This window comes from Aythya ferina (genome assembly GCF_964211825.1).
Source record: "Aythya ferina genome assembly, chromosome: 1".
NCBI lineage: Eukaryota > Metazoa > Chordata > Aves > Anseriformes > Anatidae > Aythya > Aythya ferina.
The window spans coordinates 179430629-179455825 of NC_140296.1; the positions used below are offsets into that span (position 1 = coordinate 179430629).

Below are 25197 nucleotides of genomic sequence, written 5' to 3' on the forward strand. Positions count from 1 at the left end.
TTCATCCTCCAGATATGCACTAGTGATATTTGTTGTGACTGGAAAGAGGGCTTCCATCCTCATGAACACTGTTGATATGAATGGAGTTATGGCTATTCCTGTCATTTTTGGTATTTCCAATTTACCCTCTGCTTCACTGGTGTATGAAGCATTTTATGAGCTGCTTTGGCAGAAAAAAAAAAAAAAAAAAAAAAAGGACGTGTATAACATGCCTGCTTTCCAAAGTGGCTAAAAAATTTCAGCGGAATTAGCAATGCCCTCTTGACAAAGTTGCATTATTATGAAAAATACCTGAACAGGTGAATGCTTCCTTTGCAGAATATCTTTGCAAGATAAAGACCCTCAGAAGTTTGTAAAGGCCTTCCAAATTATTATCCAGAGAACAAAAAGAACCCAAGCTCTTGTTGATTAGGAAACCTCATGTGAGGCCAGAGTGTATTGATCAATATGAATGTATAGTCATCACTATGTAAGCTGTATTATATAACGTCTTCTTAAACGTTGATATCGTTAGGAGTTGGCAGTAGTAGCTCCATAGTAGTTGTAAGAACAGTTCTTGTATTTTTTAATTTCACTTTGATGTACAGACTTAGAAGCATTGGGAGAACATGCTCTGAAGTGCTGAGCACAGACATTCATGCCAACTGACATGAGCATATGTAGGGAAACCTGAGGATTTGGTTAGTGTGGGGAAAAACAAAACAAAACAAAACACAACTGTCATTTAATATGTACAAGGATTTCTACTGTTTAATATATTCTGCAGCTAATGTCACTATAGTAGGAGACTAATACATATTTCCAAGCATGTGCTTCCTATGTACACACACTTCTTTTTGAGTCACTTGTGCTACATTCCCAAATACACTGTTTGCTCCTCTGTTTCTTTTATCCTAATGTGCATAGATGAACAACCAATGTCCTCCCTTACTTTCTTTTTCACTGGCTTGGCCAAGAGGTCATCAGTTCTTAGGTTCCCTGCCCATGACTCCCATGAGTATTTATTCCAACGAGACAAAGCCCAAAAGAAGTATTTACTGTTCCAATAGCAGCTTCGCACCAGTGGTCGTGTAACATTGCTCTTCCTCTCCTCACATCTGTAATATCAGTCCAACTACTTAATCCTTATCTGGATAAAGGTAAGATGCTTTCCCTCTTATTTTCCCCTTTTTTAATATTCTTTACTGATGCTAGTAGGGTCATGGAAGGTAAGCAGAAGATGTTATTTAATAAGTTTCCCTTAGAGTGAAGTGTGTTTTCTCAGGCAGAGAGAGACCTTCGCCTTTTCTGCAGTGGGGATCACCATTGATACTGGTGAGTCCCTTACAGTTATCAAGCACTGCTTGCAGTAGCAAAGAAATACACTTCTTTATTGATCAAAGGTCTGACAGGGGTCAAAGAAATAAGTTTATCAGTCCAGTGGGCTCTCTGGCATTTAAGACATCGTAACCACAAGAAATAATACAAATGATCTGTGGTCTTATGTTCCCTGTTATGTCTTGTACCTTTGTAGTATGGCCTTCAGTAATCACGAACATTGGCCATTTGTTCTCCTCAGTGATGATTAGGGATATTGCTTTTCAAGGTAGCAGTGGCCATTTTCTTCTTCATGCTGATGGCTACTTTGTGATAGTCAGCTGAACATCAGTATCTGGGGGAATCAGCATTTTTTCCTAAGGTAGTCTAGGTAATCTCTGTTCTTTATCATTTTCTCAATCAACCTAGTAGTGCTAGCAGGTAGAATTATTAATGCTTCATGAAGTAAGGTATTCTACAAAAATTCTCTCTCAGAATTAACAAGTTATTATTGCTATCCATCCATTGCTTGTCCTAGAAGTATAATAATACTGTGGCATCACATATCCTCTTGGCATGCTGAGTTATGGTAAAAAATATCAGAGAATTGTTTGGTGGTTAAACATAAATGTTTAACAAACATTTGTGTTATATTTATTTGTGTATTTTTGTGTAATATTTATGGTAGAGCTGGTTATTCTTTGAAGCCTCATATACTTTTCCCCATTGCAGTTTATCATATCTTTATATCTAGACATCAGGTTTCTCCTGTTGTCACCCATAATAGATAAGCTTTAGGGGAAAATGTGTCTCTTAAGACACATTTCTGTTACATTCCTGTTACACAGAAAAATCCCTGCAACTGGGCTTTGACAATGCATAACAATGTTTAAAGATATAAGAGCTCTGAAGATCTGATTATCTTTGTTCTTTGCCACTTCTAGGTAAACTTTCAAGACTAAAACTCAACTTAATTAGTGGTTGTGTTTCAGATATTCAAAACAAGTTTTTCAATTATAACTGGAGGTAGGAAATCGAAAGCTCATGTTTATAAGCCTTTAGTATCTGCTTAGCTTTCTAATCCTGGCAGCAGTATTTTAATATGATCATACAAGTAAATTTGCTATTCTAAAGTATGGAAACCAGTCTTATTTCAAGCAAACAAACAAACAAACAACATGAGCACTAGAATCCATGTGAAATCTCAGATATCTTTGTAGCATAGGTCTGCACTGTGGCAAAGCTTCTATTTGTAATGAATGGAGATGCCACATCAATCAGTAGTCAATTGAATATGGAGGATGATTTTGCTTGCTTTTAAGATAGTGTCTAGGGTATGATTTATCTGTTTAAACACAGGTTTCCAGTTTTTTTCACTAATCTAAACTGGTCATTGCTGAACTTTCAAGACATGTCCTTGAGGCAAGACTAATGTTTGCCTACACAAAATGGATCAGAAATGTGTAACTTGGTTATCTTTTTTTGTTTGTTTTTGCTATTAAAATAAATGCTGATGAACAATCCACTGTCTTTTTGTTTGTTTGTTTGTTTGTTCTAGTTGTTATGGAAAGAGGTGTAATCACAAATCAAAGGTTTAGGTAACTTGAGAAATACTAGCTTTCAAAGACAATCTCTGGACTCTGCTTACTTTTCATAGGGTCAAATACTACTTTCTGATAAAGTTATTTAAAAGCAGCATAAAAGAAGCCTCTGTATCACTTCATCTGTACTTTTTCCTAGATAAATTTCTGACCTTTCTCTTACATTTAAAGGAAATGAGGATATTGTGTGCATTCTTAATCTCAGTGGCCAGCTTCAATATATTGATATATGTTCTTCTGATACATGTGACTTTTTTGCTTTTGTAAGATTTCGTTCACTTTCTACTATTACAAAAAATCTGGATTGTAAACAGTTTAAATTATTTCATAATTTATGCAGGAAGTAAGTAAATAATGGTGGGGAGAGTGAGAGGAAGGATAAGTACAATTCCTAGTGTTGCTAATGTGGCCATCATATTGACCAGGCTGTTTTAAGATAATGCTTTATCTTATTCTTTCCTCTTTAGCAGAGTGAGCAAATTAGACAAAGGAGAAAAAAAATAATAAATAAGTTAGTAAATTAATCATAGGAATAACAAACAATTGTATAGTTATAAACTGAATTCCAATATATAGTAGGAAAAACAAGGCAATGAAGTAAAATAATAGAAAGGTGCAAGAATAACGTGAGACAGAATTTCTCATTCATATAATGTAGACTGCAGGTATTCCAGCATATCTAGTTTAGACCTGTGTAAGTTTTGTGGGCTCTAAAAGTTAGCCATTGATATCAAAACTTGGTTAAAATAGAATTTCTTGGGCAAGCAGGCAGGAAAAGTGTTTATAGAAAATTATTTGCCAAAGTGGCAGGTAATTGCCCCATTCTTAATATGCATTTAGCATTGCATCGCAAAAGCACTTCTCAGCCTCTTGATGAGGTATAGTAATGCTTGCAATATTTGATACATTGGTTTTTTAAAGAGCATCCTGGCTTTTAAGTAGCATGGACATAATCAATGGATTGGTGATTTTTTTTCCTATCTTTACATTCTATTTAAAGACATTAATTAGAGTTTGAATGGCATGAAAGACATCATGCAAAAATAGGTAGAATAAAATGGGAAACTTAAGGATAAAATTTCTTTAAAATATTTCACATCATGTCTTTGATCAGATTACCAGCTGCTTGGTTATGTTGTCTCTGTGGAGTTGGTGTGGTTTATATTACATGTACAGCTGCGGGGCCCCCTCAGTTGTTGCCTCCAGCCACTTGTAAACATATTAATGAGAACGAAGATAACATTGTCCTATTCGTTCTCATCTGTACTTACTAGTGAAATGGATAAATTGCTAACTTAGTGTATCTGATGTTGTAATTTTATGTAATCATCAGTGCTATGTTACAGATGACTTTGTCAATGAAGCCATGAAGCCTAACTAATCTTAACTAATCCATTGCTCGTTTTCCTAACAAGGAAGAGCAACTTGTTCTAACTGCTTATTTCCTTTATTTTCTGCAACTGTACATCCTGTTGTTATCCTCATGATGTTGTCGACCACAAAAAGATCAGATTTGTTCCTTCCCTCTCAATGAGTGAAAAACAAACAAACAAACAACAACAAAACACACACACAAAAACAACACCAGTAACTTCCTAAATTTCATTCTGAGATACCATACTATTTAATTTCAGCTTAATGAGTTAATGAGACTGGCAACGCTATTTCATTTTTTTCATGCTCTACTTAGGCCTTTATCATGACATACTCTTCAGTGTTACCTAGAAAACAGGTACAGAGTGCCAACAAGTCTTTTTTTCAGATGCATGCTGCTGAGAGGAATATCTCTAAGGAAGTTCTTGACTGCTGAGCTTCACACAAATGGAGGATGCTTGGGTGTATTTACTTGAGTTAACCTGGTGCAGGTGTGAACAAAAAAAGTTGTATTTGACCTGCCATCTCCTTGGTAGATCTGATTGTATTGCTAAGACATGTTCTTTATGTTACAGTAAGCTTAGTTGTTCACAATGAACTGTAGCTTTTATGTACTTCTTTTATGTACTTCTGAGCACACACATGAGATCGTTCCTTGATGGAAAGTGTAAGATAGCTTGGAAGTGCCAAGAGATTTGCCTAGTTTTTGTCAAGGGTAGTAAACTATTCATTTTCTTAACAATAATGTTGAAGTAACAGTTAAAGCAGGCAAAAATGTATCCTATGTCACAATTATCCTCATGGTATTTATATACTTTATCTCATCTCTGTCCTTAATTTTTCTTAACATTTTATCACAAATTTTCTAGAGCAAGATCTTCCTCATGTTCAAATAAATGATATTTTCATATGCTGTTATTCTACAGCTGTTACTGTGTCTTTTTTAGTTGTTAAGGTTGCTCCCAAATGGGTGATGCTCTCTGGCATTTGCCAGTTACACATATTAAAACAATCTAGTATTTCTTCTGAGGTTGACACAGTACCCATTACTCATCTTCTCTATGTAGTGGTACTCCAATATAACAATCTTGTCTTAGAGAATAAAGCTTAACAGATGATAGCTCCTATCTCAATGGAGGTATGAATTCATCCCCTTGTATCTGGCTATCGTACGTATCCATTTCCAAGCAAATTGACCAAAGACGACATACATCTGAACTTCTTACTTTGGGTTTGTATTTGTCTGCATTCCTGCTATGCTTACAATATGTAGAGTGTTTCAAAGCTGTGAGAATGATCTCACAACCCCATGGTGAGATAGAAAGACACTATGCATCTCATGGGTTAGAATTTCATTTGGTGGGATCAATGGGTTGGATTTGAGATGCACTTGGTAACCAAGATTGGTTACAGAATCACAGAATCACAGAATTTCTAGGTTGGAAGAGACCTCAAGATCATCGAGTCCAACCTCTGACCTAACGCTAACAGTCCCCACTAAACCATATCCCTAAGCTCTACATCTAAACATCTTTTGAAGACTTCCAGGGATGGTGACTCCACCACTTCCCTGGGCAGCCTGTTCCAATGTCTAACAACCCTTTCAGTGAAGAAGTTCTTCCTAACATCTAACCTAAAACTCCCCTGGCTCAACTTAAGCCCATTCCCCCTCGTCCTGTCACCAGGCACGTGGGAGAACAGACCAACCCCTACCTCGCTACAGCCTCCCTTGAGGTACCTATAGAGAGCGATAAGGTCGCCCCTGAGCCTCCTTTTCTCCAGGCTGAACAAGCCCAGCTCCCTCAGCCGCTCCTCGTAGGACTTGTTCTCCAGGCCCCTCACCAGCTTCGTCGCCCTTCTCTGCACCCGCTCGAGCACCTCGATGTCCTTCTTGTAGCGAGGGGCCCAAAACTGAACACAGTACTCGAGGTGCGGCCTCACCAGAGCCAAGTACAGGGGGCGATCACCTCCCTAGCCCTGCTGGTCACACTGTTTCTGATACAAGCCAGGATGCCGTTGGCCTTCTTGGCCACCTGAGCACACTGCTGGCTCATATTCAGGTGACTATCCACCATCACTCCCAGGTCCTTCTCTGCCTGGCAGCTCTCCAACCATTCCTCTCCCAGCCTGTAGCTCTGCTTGGGGTTATTGTGCCCCAGGTGGAGGACCCGGCACTTGGCCTTGTTGAACTTCATACAGTTGACCTCAGCCCATCGGTGCAGCCTATCCAGATCCTCCTGCAGAGCTTTCCTACCCTCAAGCAGATCGACACATGCACCTAACTTGGTGTCATCTGCAAACTTACTGAGGGTGCACTCGATGCCCTCGTCCAGATCATCGATGAAGATATTAAAGAGGACCGGCCCCAGCACCGAGCCCTGGGGGACGCCACTAGTGACTGGCCTCCAACTGGACTTGACTCCATTCACCACGACTCTTTGGGCCCGGCTATCCAGCCAGTTTCTAACCCAACGAAGCGTGCGCCAGTCCAAGCCTAGGGCAGCCAGTTTCTTGAGGAGAATGCTGTGGGAGACGGTGTCAAAAGCCTTGCTGAAGTCAAGGTAGACTACATCCACAGCCTTTCCCTCGTCCACCCGGCGCGTCACTTTGTCATAGAAGGAGATCAGGTTCGTCAAGCAGGATCTGCCTTTCATAAACCCATGCTGACTGGGCCTGATCGCCTGCTTGCCCTGCAAGTGCTGCGTGATGACTCTCAGGAGGATCTGCTCCATGAGCTTCCCTGGCACTGAGGTTATCATCTCTGAAAATCAAATCCAAAATTATTTTTCTGTAAGCCACATAAATCATAGCTCTTGTGCCTCAACCCCATGCTACAGCCTCAGGCCAAGTGTTTGGCTGTGAAGGCAAGGGTCCTGGAAGGATATGAAGGCACAGAGACTCTCAGGCTGACCAAGTCAGGCTCAGATTGGTAGAGTAACTTGCTAGCTGCGTACACTCCAAATTTCATCAAATATATTTTTGCTTCTTTATTCTATTCTTTCTCCAACTCTATTCATCTCCTGAAGTGCTAAAATGATAGCTAAAAATCACTTAATAAATCTACAAGTGTTGTGTGTAATAATTTTTTTAAAAGTGCTGGTCAGTGCAGGTTGACCTTACTGCAGAGTCTTTCAAGTGATTGTTCAGCCTGCCCAGATGCAGTTCCAGGTCAGGAATTCTTGCAGTGGAAACTTGTACATTAGGAGGAGTTCACATGCTTAGTAAAGTTGACTTTATTTATTTATTTATATCTTAAGGTTGGAAAGGAAAAATATGGAAACATTATGAACAGATTGAACAAGACTGAATATATTTCAAATATGTATTTTTATTAGTGTGCTAGCACTGCTAACACACAGACACAAAAAGGAACTCTCCTCTTTCATTCTTTTTATTATAAATATAATCACCTTCCAAGGAAATTAACATAGAGGATATCATGTGTTTTTGAGAAAGATTTGAAGCAGTCTTCTTACTTACAGTCCTTTTGCTTTTTGTTTTGTTTTTCCCAACCTTGGCATTTCTTCAAATGGCTTATTTTCCTTTAAATGTTTTACAGTGTATTTGCAAATGTTATTAGTCAGGTAATACTGTATTATTAATTCTTTAATATCTTTAAAGCCATACTAAAATGGTAATACTCAAGTATTATATATATCAAGTGGAGGGAAAGAAAACTGTGCTGAACTAAGAAAAACAGAAATCATACAGAAATAAATTACTAGAAGAATTAAGTTCCATATCTGAATAATTTTATTCTAAAGTACAGCTTTACTTCAAGAGTATGAAAGGGATGACATTTTCCCTGCCTAGAGAAGGGAAAAATGCACATTCTGAAACTGTTTCCCCCATCTTTTCTTATGCAGAGGTTTTATCTGCTGTTTAATGGGTAAACTTACTGTGAAGTACAGTTGCTTGTTTAACTTTACTCCTATTCAAGTCTTTGATTTTGGCAGGTTAGTTAATTCAAATAAAATTTGTGAAGTTAAGCACTTTCAAGAAAAGGCATAGGAGAACCTAATTTAACCTAGAGTGTCTCTTTTATTCTTCTGTTATTCATTTGAAGTGCCCTATCAGCTTGAACTGACCAACTTCAGTCATTTTTACCCTTTTATTTTTTTCTCTAATGTAAACTGAAATTCCCTGCTGTTCGTGGTATTTTAGTGTTTAGCATCATTTAATGAGCAGGTATCATTAAACTTAAAAGGTCCTTTTCTGTATATCTCTGATTAGTTAGTGAAAGAACCAAAGAATTCCTCTAATTTATCTTTGCTTCCTTGTTATATTTTGATGTTGGCCCATTTTACGTTTCTGTGCCTTTTTATGAAATATGAAATTATAATTTTGGTGTGAAAGTAGGACAGAAAGTGAAGAAAAATCTTTGGTACTGCTAAGATGTGTAAGCTAGTATAGATTGTTTACCAATGAACTAAGAGAATACTATTTATTTTTAAACTTTTGCTCATATAAATATGTGTGTGTGTCTGTGAGTACACGTGTGCATATGTGTATATGTATATATTTATAACATATTTATATATGATAAATACTTATTTTAATATAAGTATTCATTATCTGTGCTTTGCAAATATACTTATTAACCCCTGCCAGTAACCTTTGCAGCTGGGTACATGTATATTCGACATAAAATTCATCCTTTCTTGTACATTCAAAAATCCCATTGAACTCACCATTGAATTTTAATTTTTAGTGAATGTAAGATCAAAGTCCAATTAGTTGATGATAAAAACTCTATGGAATGGAAAAACTGAAAATTATCAGTTATTAGGGTATTATGCATGTTTTGTGCAACAAACTAAAGATAGCCAAGTAAAAATATTATGATGCTATCTATAAAACAGTCATAACAACAGATTATTTTTTTTGTAATACTAATTTGTTCTGGGTTTTACAGTTCAAGTCCTTTAGAAGGACAGTCTAATTTAAGATAAAACTCATAATTGAAGGCTTATGATTTGTTCATTCAAGTAAGGGTTTTCAGGATCGGGACCATTGTTTATTCTATCATTTTTTTATTTTAGTGTCTTAAAGATCTAAATGATCAAATCAATACTAAAATGAATCATTTATGTTACTGAGATATTTGCCTAAGGTAATTCATCATTTGATATAGATATTGCCACATTTTAAATAGTGACAGTTATGGTAATTGACTAATTCAATCCAATATACCATTCCAATATCCATTTCCCATTTTTGATGTGCTAAAAAATATTCAAGCATTTTGATTTTCTTCTTATTTTCTTTTATGAAATAAAATCTGGGAGATAGAAACACTGCGTGAAGAAAAAATAATGAGGGTTGAATGGAAGTAAAGGTCAGATATTATGTAGAAAGTTGCAGATGGCACTGTATGTCATTAACATTGCTAACATCTAAAAAGATGTAACAGTGCTGCCTACTGGTAAGATGTAGTAGTATTAATGCATTAAAGTAAATGTGAAATTACATGTGAGCCATATTCTTCATTGTAAAAATGGTGGCGTCTAGGTTTTCACAACCTGATAAGTATTGACAAGATTCATGGGTTTGCATCAGGATTAATAATATGTTCTTATATGTGTCACTTGAACGGAAATTAGATATACAAAATGAAAGACAATTATTTTTTCCTGGACAACTGTAAAATTATTTTCTAATGTAATTCTATACATTCTGAAAAATTTCTACTGAATTTGACTATATTTAGGTATAAAATTGGTTTTATTGTCTATCTTGCCCTCCTATTTTATGTTATTTGTGAAGACTTACTGTGTAAAATGCAAAAATGGCAACCAGTTAAATGGTAGTAAATAAGAATTTGTAGCACATGCGCCTCCTATCCAAGAAAATAAAATTGCTTTATAAACAACCCAGAGGATTTTCTTTTAGAGATGGAGAAAATGATTAACTCCGTTGTCTAAAGTTAAACTCTTAAAGTCATAGTTAAGTGTCATTTTCAGGAGTACCGAGTTATTTGAGAATTAAAGCATTTTGTGGAAATATCTAAGGGAATTATGAGCTTGCCTCTTTGAAACTGCTCTACAGTTTCAAAACAGGCATTGACATCAATAATATAGTAAAATGGAGTATAAGCCAGCTGGGCAAAACTCAGATTTTTCCATCTCCAATACAATGCTTTATCCATCAATGTTATTAATGACAAATACAGGGAAATTATTTACTTCCATTGATGTGAATACTCCCTAAGTATTTGTTTAAAAATAGACACTTTTTTTTTTTTTCTAAAGTTAATAAACAGAAGCTTTTTGAGACAACAGTGCTATTTGTTGATACATCAAAAAGCAAAAGACAGAGGTCAAAGCAACAAGCTGGTATTCCTTCTTGGGTAAGCTGCTTTATCCCAGAAGTATGGAGCTGGAAATACTGAGGAGTTCTCCTATCAGCAGGACAAGAGTAGTTATTCATATGCATGGCTCCTTCTTCCCCAGTGTAGGGCCTTTTTCTTGTGTTGAAATATCTTCCCTGGGAGTCACCGATTGTAGGCCAGGGCTGCCTGCAGGAGCTCAGTATCAGTCCTGGAGATGATTCAGGCAGCTAGTGATACTTGCAGCTACCTCGTGCTACCTTGTCCTTCATTATCTTCAGGGAAAAAGGAGGAGATGCTACAAGGAACTGAGTCTAGTATCTTCTTTTAGGCTTCCACTTGAGGATCTGTTGAGATAATAGGTAGGAAGGCTGCCCCTTCTTTTAAAAGAAACTGTTTTTTTTTTTTTTTTTTTTTTTGGTTTGTTTGTTTGTTTTCTGTTTAACATGTCAATTTATTCAAAACATAAATCAAAGATACATGCAGCTGATGCTGACACAATCTTTAGAGGGCTGTAGGAATGCAGGGGTTTTATAAGAGTAATAAGCGAAATCTGAATGCATACTTTTTAGAATAGGATGTTTGATCCAATATTAGTAACATTTAGGAACCAATTTATACAACAAAATGGCCACTACAGTGTTATGCCATGCAGTCCACTTTCACTTGCACATTTTATGCATCTCATACCTGATTAACAAAGATCCCACTGTGTTCCACATGATTAAGTATCATATCTGAAATACAGCTTTACATGTAAATATCTATGTTACCACTCAAAGGCAGCAATACTTCTAAAAATGAAGTCACTCATACAAATACAATAAAGTTGAAAGAGCATTCCCTCCCCAAACTTTTTGTTTGTTTGTTTATTTGTTTCTTTTTAACTGAAAGTAGAAAGAACGTGTCTTTTTCATTCTTTTCCAACAACTTCTCTACATTTCTCCTCTGAGTGGGATGCCAGCCCTAACAGTGGATAAATGCAGTCGATAAAAATTTGGAATCACGTTTATGTTTGATTAGCCTGTTTTTTGTTTTGTGATTTCATCTGACTGCCAAATCTAAGTAATTGAGCCCCATGACACAAAGAATTCAGTATATCATAACATATTGACTGAGAAAGCACTAATAAGTATGGTATAACATTATTATCCCTGTATCCTAAGTAGGCATGATATGAAAACTGGATTTACATTGTTGTAGCCATTTTTGCATTGTTCTTGCAGGATGAATACAGTAAGTGAAATGTCATCGCAGATTATGTAATAAAATGTCTGAAACTGTAATGCAGCCATGAAAAAATTCAGTTTAACATTATGTGCTGTAACATAATGCAGAGCAATTAGATAAATTACTGTTAAAAATAGATGAAAAATCCATTCCAACGAATGCTTAGCTCACAAAGAGATACTCTTTTCCCTCATGCCTTAAAACCCAGAGTGGAAGGTCCAAGAAGCTACCAGACTCATTTGTTTTCCATCATAAATTTTGAGAGAAAGTAAGTTTGATGTAAAAAAACTTTAAACTTCTCTTCAGCATATACTACACTTGGGGAGGTTTAAGCCAGAGTTCCTACCTGCTCTTCTTATATAAGAAATTGAGATATCCAAGATTAGAAAAGAAGTATGGAGAGCCCCAAATCACTTTTTAACTCCTTAATTCAGTGCTGTTTTATTAAATAATCATCTCTTCCAGTTGCTTCCAGTTGTATGTTGAATTGGTTGGGGTGTTTTGGATGTTTTCCACTATATTATCAGAAAGGGATGACTTGGATCAATGGAAAAGAAAGATATTTAAGAGTGGATTTCTATGCTGTTCCTAGAATGTTAAATAAGACATATCCAGGATCATTCCCACTACACAGAACAGCTGATAATTTTGTTGTAAATTCTCTGAGCTTGCAAAGCAATCTGTGGTGAGATCCACCTGCTTGTTTGGAATGGTTCCTGAAACATTCTCACTTCTGTGCTGTGTCTGCAGATTGTCTAGAAAAGCGCTAGTTGGCATGAGCAAAAAGCATTTTAAGAACAGTTTTAACAATTTTAGATGTTGGTGTTCATATTCTAGTGTTCAAGAGTGTTTCTGGGCAGGATTTGATTTTCTGGTAAAGATGTAGCTACTGAATCCCTGGAAGTGGCAGCAAACGTTTACTTTGGATCCTTAGGATCCCATAGGAGTTGAGAAACTAAGTAAAACTAAGCCTGATGAGCATTCAAAGGAGGGACATCAGCCAGAACTTTGAGCTGTTATTAAGCTTAATCAAAGTTCAAAAAGAAAGAATTCCCATCATCCGACTAATGTCATTTTGATATAAAATACCCATAAGGTATCCTCATTTGTTACTCAGAGGAGGGCATATGTAGGTAGAATAGATGTGCCTACATATGTGTTTTATCATGTCAATTCCTGTGATGAGCTGGAGTGATCACAAAAGATCTGGGCCATAAAGAACAGGGTTTAGGTAGATGGTGCCTCTTGTACAAATGGAATCCTTACTCCCTGCAGGACAAAATCTGGATATCTTCCTCAGAACTTAGTTTTCTTCTTTTTAATACCACATTTTTAATTTCATTCAATTTTTAACTGAGTGAGGATGCAGTTTTTATAAAGGAAAGGAATTCCTTGTAGCTGCTGTTTTCTCTTTGTTTCTCTAGGTCATATTTCTATGTTCATCTGTGATTTTTTTCTGTGGAATGCTAGAATTCAGTTGTGTTCATTTTATCCTCGCTCTTCAGAAAGTTTGGGTTTGCACTGTTTTTTTCATTGTTCTTCATCTTCCATATTCCATTTATTTTTCTAGCCTAGAATTGGCACTGTCTTTACCAGTAGGTAAGAGACAGCCATGAGCTATGCCTTTGAAACTCTTTGGTGTTCCAAGGACCTTGTAGAAATATACCACTTGCAAGTGCATCTTTTCTAATCTGTCCTGTAGATGTTCCATTTCTTTTGTGAAAAATTAAGAATTAGAGCATGACAAATGCAACATATTTGTAGTGAAAATTCTTAAATGTTATGGTGGAATAGGCAGGGTGTTTTTTTAGGATCTGCCTTCTGTTTAAAGTCAAAAAAAAAAAGAAAAAAAAGGTGATTTAAAAGTCAAACTTGGTTAAAACCTAACTTATTATTGCAAAATGTTTGAAAAGTTGCAGAACTCCTTTTTGCAGAACTTCCTTCAAGGTGCAATTTGCTTCCTATCAGTCCTTCTTTTCCTTTTTGAATTAATGAGAAGGTGAAGAACCACTGCAATGTTTATACCTACCTGTATGTTGAAGTTTTAAGTAGTAGTGTTTAACGTATCAGTTCCAAGTGCATTCAAGTGTCCTCTGTTCAGCATTGTGGAACTTCAGGGGACTTACTAGTCATAGTGAAGCTGGTGAGAATACTTGGGAACTTAAAAGTTGTGAACACACTTTGAATATCTTGATGAATCAGATCATAACAGAGTAGTATTTACATTAGGCTCCAGAATCATAGAATCATAGAATCATAGAATATCCTGAGTTGGAAGGGACACCTTAAGGATCATCAGGTCCAACTCTTGACACCGCACAGGTCTACCCAAAAGTTCAGACCATGTGACTAAGTGCACAGTCCAATCTCTTCTTAAATTCAGACAGGCTCGGTGCAGTGACCACTTCCCTGGGGAGCCTGTTCCAGTGTGCAACCACCCTCTCTGTGAAGAACCCCCTCCTGATGTCAAGCCTAAATTTCCCCTGCCTCAGCTTAACCCCGTTCCCATGGGTCCTGTCACTGGTGTTAATGGAGAAAAGGTCTCCTGCCTCTCGACACCCCCTTACGAGGAAGTTGTAGACTGTGATGAGGTCTCCCCTCAGCCTCCTCTTCTCCAGGCTGAACAGGCCCAGTGACCTCAGCCGTTCTTCGTACGTCTTCCCCTCCAGGCCTTTCACCATCTTCATAGCCCTCCTCTGGACACTCTCCAACAGTTTCATGTCCTTTTTATACTGTGGTGCCCAGAACTGCACACAGTACTTGAGGTGAGGCCGCACCAGCGCAGAGTAGAGCGGGACAATCACCTCCCTTGACCTACTAGCGATGCCGTGCTTGATGCACCCCAGGACACGGTTGGCCCTCCTGGCTGCCAGGGCACACTGCTGGCTCATATTCAACTTGCTGTCTACCACGACGCCCAGATCCCTCTCTTCTAGGCTGCTCTCCAGCGTCTCATCGCCCAGTCTGTACGTGCAGCCAGGGTTTCCCCGTCCCAAGTGCAGGACCCGGCACTTGCTCTTATTGAACTTCATGCGGTTGGTGATCGCCCAGCTCTCCAACCTATCCAGATCCCTCTGCAAGGCCTTTCCACCCTCATTTGAGTCCACAACTCCTCCAAGTTTGGTGTCATCAGCAAACTTGCTCAAAATACCTTCTATTCCTACATCCAGATAGTTTATAAAAATATTGAAAAGTACCGGCCCTAAAATGGAGCCTTGAGGGACCCCACTGGTGACTATATAAGAAGTCATATAGTTAAGAAGCTATATAGTTACTTAGATACGCAGTAACATTTTTGTTTACTGTGTCATACCTGGCATTTTGCAGGGCGGCACAGCATTTATTGTAAGGCTTTTTCACAGTTTTCACTCCTCTCCTCACTGTGCTTTTGAAGAGGTGTACCCATGCTGCTGTGCTTTGTGCTCAGTGCACTGTTCTTCATGGCTGCTAGGCATAATCCCTGCAAACTTTGCAGCTCTGAAGGGTCCTATGTGCAAATTTGTGAATCACTAACTGCCTTCAGCATGTGGGGCTATCACAGTGGTGCCTCTCTGTACATACAGTAGCAGAACTTCTGGCACTTAAGTGACGTCTTTTCATCCAGGGAGGCAAAGCTTTGGATTACTTTCATAGACTTAGAGGCTTCAGTGCCACCTGGTATTTCAGGCACTTAATTGCTGTTTTGCAACTTGTCTGTGGGAACTGAGACTGTCTTTCAAAGATGCTTTCAATGTGTTTGTGTTGTACAATGGAAAGTGATGTAGTACATGCTCATTCTACCTGAGCTAGTACTGATCCACGCAAGTACTTCTACATAGCACAGCTGTATGTCCATGCAGAGACGCTCATTTTGGTATTAATGCTGAAAAGCCCTGCTGAGTTTCTGAGTTCCAATCTGCAGCTAGGTTGAATGCTGATGGTTTGTGTTATATTTAACTGCAGAGGGTAGTCATGCCTCTAGACTTCCAAGGGAGACACTGGATTCTAAGCAGCCTTGGTGTTGGAAAAATTTGTCATCTTTTCTGTCCAATAAATTTAATTATTTTCTTAATAGAATTACAGATCTAGTGAGCAGAATGAGGAAACAAAACAAAACAAAACAAAAACCCAGCAATTTGGCAAAGTATTTTGTTAAGACAACCCTCCAAATAAATTAGTATCCAAATCTGGTTAGGAGGACTACAAATAATATGGTAAGATAATGACTGGTGAATTCAAAATCCTTTTGGCGTGTCTGCTCTTATTTAATTAATTACCCAGGGTACTACTATAGAGCATGTTAGTGAAGACCAAAGAAGATACTAATTGGTTAGAGTTGTCACCACTAACAGTACTAAAAGAGTAAGAAAAGCTTTCAGCACAAAATAACTGTCTATACAGGGTTAAGGAAATCATAGTTCTGTCACCATTAAATTGATCTTAGAAAGATATGCCGTATCTTTTATTTCATATTTTAGCCATCAACAGTGGTATCTTCAGTACCTATAAAGAACACAATGGATGTAGCAGTCAGAGAACCAGAAAATTAGAATATTTTTGCCTCAAAATAAGTTAATATATTCAAGAGGGTAAATTGAATTGCAGGAACCTAGACAAAAGAGACATTGGGGTGAGGAAATCACAGTGGGGCACACTACAGTAGATCTTAGGCCACCTTGTTTTTATTCCTGTCTCTGCTGCTGGTTTCTTATGTGACCTTGGTCCAATCAGTTCCTTATTTCATGCCTCAGTTTTTTCATCTGTTAAAAAATGGGGATAATGATACTGACTTGCTGATGAAAAATGCCTTACAAAATGTGGGTGCTATTATAAGCAGGGTATCAGATCACCAGGTCGATAGCTAATGGTTCATGAATTTGAAACTGTAATGTAAAGCTATGTAATTTGTAACTATGATTTACTACAGGTAAAATATTCCATTTGAGTCTGAGCCTTAGTTAACCAAAACAAACATGAGAGGTTGCAGGGAGAAAGATTTTTTAATGATTCAAGGACTTAGTGTATATGTATAGTTTGACTACTTATTAGATGCGATAAATTTTTAAGCCACATCTAAAACTGTTCGGAACAGATGTTCTAAAGTGTTGCAATAGATGCAACGTAAGAATGAGAAGATGTTAGCAGAACAACATTATTCATGCTTGTGCGATGATAGCCAGGTTAGCTGTGAATGATTTGATCTGCACTTCACATTGCAGGCCCATGCAAACACAGAACTAACAGATGAAGTTTCAGTATAGAACTGCTGCACAAAGTTTGTCTTGGCTAATATATGGGACGTGACTTACTTTGCATATGCTGGACCAGTGATCTGAGCACGTGCAGAAAGTCTGGTGCGTTCCAAGTTTGTCGGAGTTACTATGCACACTGAGTAACTGTGAGAGTTGGCCTGTGCATGCATGGTGAACTTCTGCAAACACTGCTATACATCCTCTGGCCTTTGCATGTGACAGCCAGAGGTGGCTCAGGTAATGTCTACAGTACTCAAATTCCATGCAGCCAGGATTACTACTGTACTGGATAAAATCATGGGCTTCTGGCAGAATTTAGGCAGAACAGGCTCTCTGGAAGTGATCTACTTCCATCCCCCACTCAAAACACAGTTGACTTAGATCATGCTGATTGAGGTCTTCCCTAGCTGATTTTGAATATCTGAGGATGGAGACCTCTTCCAGTGTTGGATCACTTCACTGTGAGGATTTTTTCCTGTCATCTTATCAGAAATTCCTATGTTGCAACTTGTGTGCGTTGCCTCTTGTCCAGTCACTGTGCACCTCTGGCTCCATCTTGCTATACCTTACCACTAGGAGTGGTAAGACACTAGAGGGATCCTTACATAGTCTTCTATTCTGAAGACTGATCAAACCCAGTACCTCTCTACATGACATGTCTTCACTCCCTTGACACCTGGATGGTCTTCTGTTGGACTCAGCATAGTATGTTGGTGTCTTGCACAGAAAGTACTCCAGATGCATTGTCACAAGTGCTGAACAGACAGTAAAACATTTCCTTTGACCCAATGCCCTCATTTTTGCTGATGTAGCAAGCCTTCTTAGTTGCAAGGATACTGCCAACTAATATTCAACTTGTCCATCAGGACTCCTCAAATCCTCTTCTGAAAAGCTGTTGTGTATCCTGTTGACACCTCACCGCTTGTAAGGGGTTGATCCTGTATAGTTGCAATACTTCGCACTTACATTTGATGAGGTTCTGGATGAAGTTTTTCATCACCTTACTCCTCTGGCCTATTGAGCTCTCTCTGAATGGCAGCCATATATTGCTTTCACATCCCACACATTCCCTGAGTTTGGTACCAACCACGAATGTGCTGAGGGTGAACCCAGGCTGTTAACAAAGATTTTAAATGGTGTTGGTGCCCGTACTGTTTCCTGGAAAGCATCACTGGTATCTGGCTGCCAGTTGGTTTTCATACAGTACATGTCAACAAGTAGAAAAAAATGTGTTGGAGAAATAGGGTCTTAGCTGCATACAGGCTGATGAGCAGAGTGGAGCTGCTGTAGTTAATAGAGAGCTCTTCTGTATGCCAGAAATTATAGATGTCTCCACACTGTGATAGAGCCAAACCTCTAAAAGGCTGCAGTACAAAAATAGGACAATTATCTAAAACTGTTAACATGCGTAGGCCTCAAAGATCTAAGAATAGGAAAGGAGGCTAATATGACATGTAAACAGTTGAAATGAGGGAAAATTTTGGCTGAATATCAATTACATGTGATTAATGTGAAATGTGAAACAGTGTCTTCTATTATCGCTGAGTTCTATCTAGCCCAAATCTTACATTTTCACTCTTGTTCACTGTGAAAGATAGAGGCTGAATCTTGTGATAGTACTGTGTTTTCTAATATTTGTATGTTTAGTATTTTTGATGTCTGTGGCTATTAAAGGAGAACTTTGCTGAATTGTTAAATGCTGTTCTTGTGGTTTTCACACCTGAGTGTGCAAGCAGAACTAGAGCAGGGCTGAAATATAATGAAAGTTTAGGTTGGAGAACTACTAAACACAGATGTATATTTCAATTCAACATTACTGTGTAGCTTTGTTTATGGAATACATTTTCTCTCTTTTAAATCCTTATCATTGTGTACTCTGAATAGCTTTTTCCATTACTTTTTTTTTTTTCTTCTGTAAATGCTGTTTTTTTTTTCTTCTTCTTTTTTTTTCCCCTAATGTGAAAAGGAAAAAAAGGGGGGTTATCAGCTTGAAAAAGAAGGTTTCTTTTTAATGACTGGACTTGAAATGTCAAAGAAATCCACACTTCTGCCTAATCCTGTATGAAATCCCATTAGATAGTGGCTCCAATGAAACGTAGAGCTGAATTAGCTTCTGAGTGTTCAGATCTGGTGATTCTTGGGATAGAAGTCTCTGTTTGTGAGTTTAATGCTTCCTACACTCCATATACTCTGTACCACTAAATCAGTGTAAGCCTGGTGCAGTAGCATAATCTGCTTTACTAGTTAAAGTTAAAAATTAATCTTTTAAATATCTCTTTCTGCTATTCTATCTTGGTAGTACTCTTTTATCCTTATGCTTTCCCTAGGTACTAGCTCTTGCAGTTAGTTATCATTATTTAAGTTGCCACCCAACTAACACAAAATTAACTAAACCCATTTCTAAGCAGAGTGTATGGCACTCTTTTTGCTGCAATGGAGTGCACCTGTTTATACTAGACCAGAATTTGCCCCAAATGTCTCATTTAAAGAACAACATCAGTGATAATTTCGACTACTCGCATGCCAAATCCTGTCAAAACATTTTTGTTTCTGCACATCATCATTATTCGTTTATGACTGCATGGCCGTGGGAAAAAAGATTTCTTCGTTAATTACAGACATGGAGCCTGCAGAGGGAGCTCAAACCATTGTTTATGTGGGCCTCACTAAAATAGCAATTTTCTTCTACAGGCACTAAAGTGACTTGTTATTTAAATATAACAGAAATTTGTTCTTCAGTTTAGGAGGTTTATATATTTGGAACCTAGCTATTTTGGAGATACAAGTGCAAATAAGAGAATCTGAGAAGTGACTGGGAAGAGTGAGGATTTCTGGGACTTGGTAGGTGGCACTGTTTGAAATCTCCAGAGCTGGAACATCCACACCTCCAAGTCTTCCTTTTCAGTCCTCATTCAGGATGGAAAGCAGCTTTGCCAGGTCACTGAGCTGTCAAGTCAGAGCCAAAATAGTGCAGAAAGAAATCAAAATCTGTGAGCTGGAGCTTTGATCAGGAACATGGAGCCTCAGGACAAATGAGGCCAGGAATAGACACAGAGTGGAGGCTGCTGCAGGTCTTGGTGAAGGAAGGACAGACAGCACCTTATTTTGGGTGGGAGCAGGTGACAAAACTTCTGGTTGGATGAGCTCTTCGAAAAGCATTTGATTTGCTTTGCTAACTGTGATGTGTTTCATCGTGAATGTCATGAGAGAAGGGAGGTATGTAACTACCACAGGAAGGAGCTACTAATACTGCAACTTAGCTGTGAAAAAGTAAACAGGAAAAAAACAACATACAAATCTGGCAAACATGAAACTGGTGGTGATGTTGAGAAGGACAATGCTGCATGCCTTGGGCCTCCCATTAGCAGGTGCAGGGAAGGGCTAGCATTGAACAAGTCAATGTCCCTGTCCTGCTCTGGGGATGCGCCATCTCTAGTAGGCCTCTGTCAAGCAGTTGTGAAGCATATTGAACTTCCCATCCTTTTCTTGCTGCTGAAAATGAGAAAGAACTCAATTTTTCTATCCTGTCAGATACTTTGGCCTTGCAGAAGACATAAGTGTGTACACAGCCAGGGCCTGGGAGCCTGTACCATCTCTCCTGCCCAACCTGTCTGCTTGTCTGCTGTGAAGGCAAGAAGTATTTGCTATTTTGTTGTTCTGAGAGTTCTTTAATAATTCAGGATGGAGGAATGGTTTTAGTGGTACTTTTTTTTTTTTTTTTTTTTTTTTTTTTGGGTGGGGGGGGGGTGGGGAGTTCTCCCTATAATTGCCTCTTATATCTATTGGTAATGAACGATGAGCTCTGGCAAACTCTTGCAACAGCCTGAAGTTAAGATTAGTTTTCACAGCTGATCACTAATTGCAATGGTCTGATAGAGGCAAAAGAGATCTGTTCATATTTTGGTCTTTCTAGTGAAACTGTAAATATTACCAGACTCAGTGAGGCAGATGGTGTATGAGTTCATATTGAAAAAATGACTTTGCAATGATAATCTTAACTGTGCTTTCAGGGGCAGGGTTTCACCTATCCTTCAGGTTTCTTTTACACCTTGTGTATGTAGCAGAGGATTTTTCAGTTCTCTCTTGAGCTCTGAGTAGTGTAGGATATCTGGTTGCTAATTCACTAATATGTGAATTAAATCTTTCTAGATGGCTTGTATTATTCATGTATTTTTAATTTGCTGAAATAAATCTTAAGTCTGAAGTGCTTATTATAAGTTTCCTACTTGGAGAAAAGGTGTTGCTATATTAACAGTTCTTTTTTTGTGTGTGTGTGAACTAAATACTGGTGATAAACACTTGTGAGCAAAAACAATGAATCAACTAATCAGTGGGTTGTAAGTGAATGGAAACTCACCTTTCTTGTGGTATTTCTAGCTTCACACTTATAGGATCGTGCTGGTAAATACACACTGATCTCTAGTATTGGGGTGGTTGGGGGGAGAATTAAAGCAGAAATGTAGGCACCTGCCCCCTTCCCCCCCCCCCACCCCCCCCATCTATTCTAGTTTCTTTTATTGTCAAAACCTCTCCAAGTTTCAAGAACACCCTGGAATGAGGCCTTTTTTTTTTTCCTTCCATTTGTAGTTTATTGCAAACAGAGGCTTTAAGGAATATATTTGCCCACCTCACTGTTTTTAATCTTGTATCCTTGGTCACATGCTATACGTAAAAGCTGTTATAAACCAGTTGGTTTCTGACTACTTGTGTGTTGCACTGTAATGGCATTTTCCTGTTTACAACAAAATGTTATCTACCTTGAATTCACATGGCTAGTGAGTTTTGTATCCACAGCAGGCAATTACAGAATGATCAGGCAAATAACCATTTTTATTGGCTTTTTTTTTTATTCTTAGTAATAACAAATTGATGTAGAGTAAGTGTTAAACTTACTTGTGAGTTTCCACAAAGATGTTTGTAACATAGCTTGTTAATCTTCTGAAGGAGAAAAAGATGTAAGTGTTGACATAGTGTTAACGATTAAGTAGTTTGGGTTTTGAGTGGAAAAAAACATAACCATCACTGGAAACCACAGACCTCTTTTTTTGTCATTCATGAAGTGAAAGATGTTTTGAATACAACCTGTGTACATGAACTTCATGTGCGACATGCATCAGCTGCTTGGCTTATCCGCTGTTTCCTTCTGGTGCCTGGGCTCCCCTGATCACCCTCACTTTCTTTGTGACAGTTTGCAACCAGACTTTCTCCTTAAGTTTATTCTCTCCAGGAAGCAACAGCAGGCAGGATTGTTCACCCTTGGATCCACTCCAGCCAGACTGACTCTCTTTACCCAGGACAATTTTTCAAGACAAGTCTTGTGCCCCCACTTGCCCTCAAATGCCCCTGTGCCATGCTGAGGGACGCACAACTCACACCGTTGTCATCATGCTGTAAGACCCCTCTCTGCTGATCTCTGGCCCAATCTTCTCAATATTTAGGGCACTTCGAACTGGAAAATGAATGAAAAATAATTACTGTACTTTGTATCTTGTAGTCACCTCGAGTGCAGAGAAGTTGCAGGCCAAGTTTTATAAATTGTGAACGTGGTGGCTCTGGCGCTGCGAGGGGCCCAGCCCGGAGTAGCGTGTACGTGCTCCAGTTCTCACCCACTGCTGCAGGTTTGGGTTTGCTTCTTGGTGTTGCCTTACCAAGCAATAAAGGCATGGGGCTGAGAGCCACTACACACTTTCCCAGGTGTGTTCCTGGAATGCTCCAATGGGATGACAGCAGCAGGAAAAGCATCTGCACTGCAGAATGAGCTTGGATTTGCTCAATGACTTTTGACTGCCAGTCAAAACATCTTTGGGAAGTGAAAACCCACCTACAACTAGCACCCAAGGTTTTGTGTGTTACTCAGTTCATGTCTGCATGTAGCAAACAGCAGACGTTGGAAAAACAAGAAATTGATACGTAGCTTACAGAGGCCAAGCAGTCAATCCTTCCTCTTCTCTGTGCGTGTGTGTAATTGCTGCCAATGTTAATTGCTGTTAATTGAGTATGTTGGGAGAAAAAAAAAGAAAAGACAAGCTTGCTAAGCAAGCTTACCTTTAAAGATGAGAAATTTGGAGTGCCTGCTTTAAAGTTGTTCCTTACCTCTTTTTTAATTATCCTTGTTATGTTCCCCTTATTAAAATACAGTTTGAATAGGAACAGCACAATTCTGATATCCAGCTGTTTAACTCTAGTAGTGTAAATGTAGTGAGTGGCATTTGTATACCAGGAAATAAATAACAAAATTTTATTTTGGATTTTTTTTAAGTTTAAATACCGTAATGCGTATTCTGTGACCACATATACTGTATAATGCAAATACACAACATTTAAACCTGGTAATTATTCTGTAAACCCATGACTGTGTCTCCTTCCAACTCTTACTTACTCAAGCAGTCTGTCTTTACTCTCACACATGTAAAGGTTTTGCAGGGTTAAGCCTGTGATTTCTAGTTACTAGTATTTACATCGATACAGGGATTCCCTAAATATCATCCAAGCATCTCAGAATTTATATTACTTGATGATGTGTTCTGTTCACATTTCTTCCTCTTAGTTCCTTGTACTGCTCAGGACTGTTATTAAATCAGTTCTGTAGCTTATCAGTGCAAGGCTTGCTTATAGATCGTGCAGTACTAGAGATAGCATCCAACTGTTGCAAGAGCTGACAGTTGTCCAGAGGATTACGACTGTGATCATATCGAGTTTGGAGGGGATCCTGACCTGTTATATGTTCTTTTGCATAATTGTTTCTGGAGGCAAAAGGGCAGAAAGGGTGCAGAATTAGAGCAACGCATTTGACGGGAACTTGTCATCTGAAAAACAGTTTGCATTGCCTGTCATCTTTTGTTTGGTAGAAAACAGGCTGTGACATAATACCTGTCACTGCCAGCGGGTTTTTCTCTGCACCCTGGAGTGAAAAATCCCATGCAGTAGCAGCCTGAGGTCTAGGCTACGTTTGTGACTGCACAGGACTGGCTATTTGAGAGGTCTGTATTTGCATGCAGGGGCCCACCTGCCCCAATTAGGGAGGGAAGGAGATTAAAAGAAAAACGAAAAAACTAATGACAGCCTTGATCCTGGGAGAGGAGATCGAAAATGTCTTCTGAGTTTTTGTTTTCTGTTGGGCCAGAAAGAATTTTGTGAAGAAGAGGGAACGATAAATGCCAAACACGCCAGGTGCACCTCTAGGTCATTAGCATGGAGCTGGCCTGAAAGCTGCTGGCAGTGCCAGAAAGTTTGGAATAGGAAACTTACACTGGACGGCACCGTTTGTTGTATTATGGTGAAAAGATGGCAGGTGAAAGGGAGAGAGAAATTCCTTGATACTTGAAAATATTTGTTTAATGAGAGAATAGTACTCAGTGTTGTGGTATCTATGGGGAATTTATGCCTTAAAATTAATTCTAATCTGGGTAATAGAGTAGGTGTATTGACTGACTGTTTTATTTAAGAATGTAGACAGCGTTTTAGGGGCTGATGATGACGCCATGAGAAAACTAAGGATTCTAAGGTTTTTGGCAAATGCAGTGATATCCTAGCCATTGAGAAGCTTGTCCTCCAATTAATATGCTTCTGTGGTTTTATTTTTTAATTATTTTTATTTATTTTTTGCTGTAGCGATATGTTTTTTGCAATTATTGTTTGTTAGTTTGTTTCTGACTCAGGTTTTGGTCAGCGTTTTGTTGTCTTTCTAAATGCCTGATATAAAATATTTAGGACTGAACTCAAGGTTAATGTCATTTTAACCAGCCAAACTTGACGTACCTCTGATGGAGCTTTGTGGAAGAGGCACCTATCGCTTGATAGCTGTGTGAAACTGTTGCCTACAGAGATGGGCTCTTGACACTGTCTGCCAGCCTCAGGCTGTCCGCTTTGTGTCTGCTTTAATTGAAAATTAATAGTTAGGGGGTTGCTATGGAAATGATACCATTGCTTGCAGACAGCAAACCCAGCTTTTTGCAAAGAGACACTAGTGGTATTGTTTGTCCTTGTTGACCTCAGAAGTTCAAAAGCCTGGAGGAGGAAAGGAGATGCAAATATTTTACTTAAAAAAAATAATTTGCATATTTATAACATTATTTTTGAATGTCAGAGATATCAAGTTTTTTTTTTTAACAAACTTTTGTGGGTAAAATGAGAGAGT

The 25197-nt window shown here is 38.4% G+C and overlaps 1 protein-coding gene and 1 long non-coding RNA gene across 10 annotated transcripts in view; one reads left to right on the forward strand and one right to left on the reverse strand.

Moving 5' to 3' along the window:
• The window catches only part of FOXP2 (forkhead box P2), a 429442-nt gene that overhangs the window by 194313 nt on the left and 209932 nt on the right, over positions 1–25197 (forward strand). The window lies entirely within an intron of this gene.
• Positions 21873–25197, reverse strand: part of LOC311436505 — a 4444-nt gene continuing 1119 nt past the window's right edge. The window contains exon 2 of the long non-coding RNA XR_014692901.1: positions 21873–22509. This is a non-coding gene — a long non-coding RNA (uncharacterized lncRNA). The remainder of the gene's footprint in view (positions 22510–25197) is intronic.